The sequence below is a fragment of the Camellia sinensis genome, chromosome 12, assembly GCF_055761805.1.
Source record: "Camellia sinensis isolate YWXY chromosome 12, ASM5576180v1, whole genome shotgun sequence".
In the NCBI taxonomy this organism is placed as follows: Eukaryota; Viridiplantae; Streptophyta; class Magnoliopsida; order Ericales; family Theaceae; genus Camellia; species Camellia sinensis.
Genome location: NC_138972.1, coordinates 173,309,761 through 173,313,420, shown reverse-complemented (window position 1 = coordinate 173,313,420; position 3,660 = coordinate 173,309,761).

The window sequence follows — 3,660 nt, the reverse complement described above, 5'->3', positions numbered from 1 at the left end:
TCCGAATAAGTTTCCGAGTGTTTAAACCACAATGCATGAGAAATGGCAAGTAAACACCATAATCACATATCCACCATCATGCAAGAGGGTCCGAATAAGTGTCCGAGTGTTCGAATCCTAATGCTCGAGAAATGGCAAGTAAACACCATAATTACATATCTGCCATCATACAAGAGGGTCCGAATAAGTTTCTGAGTGTTTAAACCCTAATGCATGAGAAATGATGAGTAAACACCATAATTACATATCTGGCATCGAACAAGAGGGTACGAATAAGGGTCCGAGTGTTCGAATCCTAATGCTCGAGAAATGCCAAGTAAACACCATAATTACATATTTGCCATCATGCAAAAGGGTCTGAATAAGTTTCCTAGTGTTTAAACCCTAATGCATGAGGAATGGCAAATAAACACCAAAATTACATATCTGCCATCGTGCAAGAGGGTCTGAATAAGTGTCCGATTGTTGAAACCCTAATGCATGAGAAACGACAAGTAAACACCACAATTACATATCTGCCATCATGAAAGAGGGTCCGAATAAGTGTCCTAGTGTTTAAACCCTAATGCATCAGATATGGCAAGTAAACCCCACAATTACATATATGCCATCATGAAAGAGGGTCCGAATAAGTTTCCTAGTGTTTACACCCTAATGCATGAGGAATGGCAAATAAACACCATAATTACATATCTGCCATCGTGCAAGAGGGTCTGAATAAGTGTCCGATAGTTGAAACCCTAATGCATGAGAAACGACAAGTAAACACCACAATTATATATCTGCCATCATGAAAGAGGGTCCGAATAAGTGTCCTAGTGTTTAAACCCTAATGCGTGAGGAATGGCAAATAAACACCATAATTACATATTTGCCATCGTGCAAGAGGTTCTGAATAAGTGTCCGATAGTTGAAACCCTAATGCATGACAAACGACAAGTAAACACCATATTTACATATCTGCCATCATGAAAGAGGGTCCGAATAATTGTCCTAGTGTTTAAACCATAATGCATGAGTAATGGCAAATAAACACCATAATTAGATATCTGCCATCATGCAAGAGGGTCCGAATAAGTGTTCGGGTGTTCGAATCCTAATGCTCGAGAAATGGCAAGTAAACACCATAATTACATATTTGCCATCATATAAGAGGGTCTGAATAAGTTTCTGAGTGTTTAAACCCTAATGCATGAGAAACGGCAAGTAAACACCACAATTACATATCTGCCATCATGGAAGAGGGTCCGAATAACGGACCGAGTGTTCGAATCCTAATGCTCGAGAAATGCGAAGTAAACACCATAATTACATATTTGCCATCAAGCAAGAGGGTCTGAATCAGTGTCCGAGTGATCGAATCCTAATGCTAGAGAAATGGCAAGTAAACACCATAATTACATATCTGCTATCACGCAAGAGGTTCAAATAAGTGTCCGAATGTTCGAGTCCTAATGCTCGAGAAATGACAAGTAAACACCATAATTACATATCTGCCACCACGCTAGAGTGTCCGAATAAGTGCCCGAGTGTTTAAACCCTAATGCATGAGAAATGGTAAATAAACACCGTAATTACATATCCGCTTTCATGCAAGGGGGTCCGAATAAGTTTCCGAATGTTTAAACCCTAATGCATGAGAAATGGCAAATAAACACCATAATTACATATCTGCCATCACGCATGAGGTTCCAAAAAAGTGTCCGAGTGTTTAAACCCTAATGCATGAGAAATGACAAATAAACACCATAATTACAAATCTGCCATCACGCAAGAGGTTCCGAATAAGTGTCTGAGTGTTCGAAACCTAATGCTCGAGAAATGGCAAGTAACATCATAATTACATATCTGCCATCATACAAGAGGGTCCGAATAAGTTTCCGAGTGTTTAAACCATAATGCATGAGAAATGGCAAGTAAACACCATAATCACATATCTACCATCATGCAAGAGGGTCCGAATAAGTGTCCGAGTGTTCGAATCTTAATGCTCGAGAAATGCCAAGTAAACACCATAATTACATATTTGTCATCATACAAGAGGGTCTGAATAAGTGTCCGAATGTTCGAATCCTAATGCTCGAGAAATGGCAATTAAACACCATAATTACATATCTGCCATCATGCAAGAGGGTCCAAATAAGTGTCTGAGTTTTTAAACCCTAATGCATGAGAAACGGCAAGTAAACACCACAATTACATATCTGCCATCACAAAAGAGGGTCCGAATAAGTGTCCTAGTGTTTAAACCCTAATGCATGAGGAATGGCAAATAAACACCATATTTACATATCTGCCATCATGCAAGAGGGTCAGAATAAGTGGCCAATAGTTTAAACCCTAATGCATGAGAAACGGAAAGTAAACACCAAAATTACATATCTGCCATCATGAAAGAGGGTCCGAATAAGTGTCCGAGTGTTCAAATCCTAATGCTCGAGAAATGACAAGTAAACACCATATTTACGTCTCTGCCATTATGCTAGAGGGTCCGAATTAGTGTCCTAGTGTTTAAACCCAAATGCATGAGAAATGACAAGTAAACACCATAATTACATATCTACCATCATGCAAGAGGGTCCGAATAAGTGTCCGAGTGTTCGAATACTAATGCTCGAGAAATGCCAAGTAAACAACATAATCACATATCTGCCATCATGCAAGAGGGTCTGAATAAGTGTCCGAGTGTTCGAATCCTAATGCTCGAGAAATGGCAAGTAAACCCCATAATTACATATCTGCCATCATGCAAGAGGGTCCGAATAAGTGTTCGAGTGTTTAAACCCAAATGCATGAGAAATGGCAAATAAACACCATAATTACATATCTGCCATCGCGCAAGAGGGTCCAAATAAGTGTCCGAGTGTTCAAATCCTGATGCTCGAGAAATTGCAAGTAAACACCATAATTACATATCTGCCATCATGCAAGAGGGTCCGAATAAGTTTCTGAGTGTTTAAACCCTAATGCATGAGAAATGGCAAATAAACACCATAATTACATATCTGTCATCACGCAAGAGGTTCCGAATAAGTGTCTGAGTGGTCGAATCCTAATGCTCGACAAATGGCAAGTAAACACCATAACTACATATTTGCCATCTTGCAAGAGGGTCCGAATAAGTTTCCGAGTGTTTAAACACTAACGCATGAGAAACGGCAAATAAACACCATAATTACATATCTTCCATCACGCAAGAGGTTCTGAATAAGTGTCCGAGTCTACGACTCCTAATGCTCAAGAAATATCATGTAACACCATAATTACATATCTGACATCATGCAAGAGGGTCTGAATAAGTGTCGGAGTGCTTGAATCCTAATGCCCGAGAAATGGCAAGTAAACAGCATATTTACATATTTGCCATCATGCAAGAGGGTCCGAATAAGTGTCCGAGTGTTTAAACCCTAATGCATGAGAGATGGCAAGTAAACACCATAATTACATATCTGCCATCATGCAAGAGGGTCTGAATAGGTGTCCGATAGTTTAAACCCTTATGCATGAGAAACGGCAAGTAAACACCATAATTACATATCTGCCATCATAAAAGAGGGTCCGAATTAGTGTCCTAGTGTTTAAACCCTAATGCATGAGGAATGGCAAATAAACACCATATTTACATATCTGCCATCATGCAAGAGGGTCAGAATAAGTGGC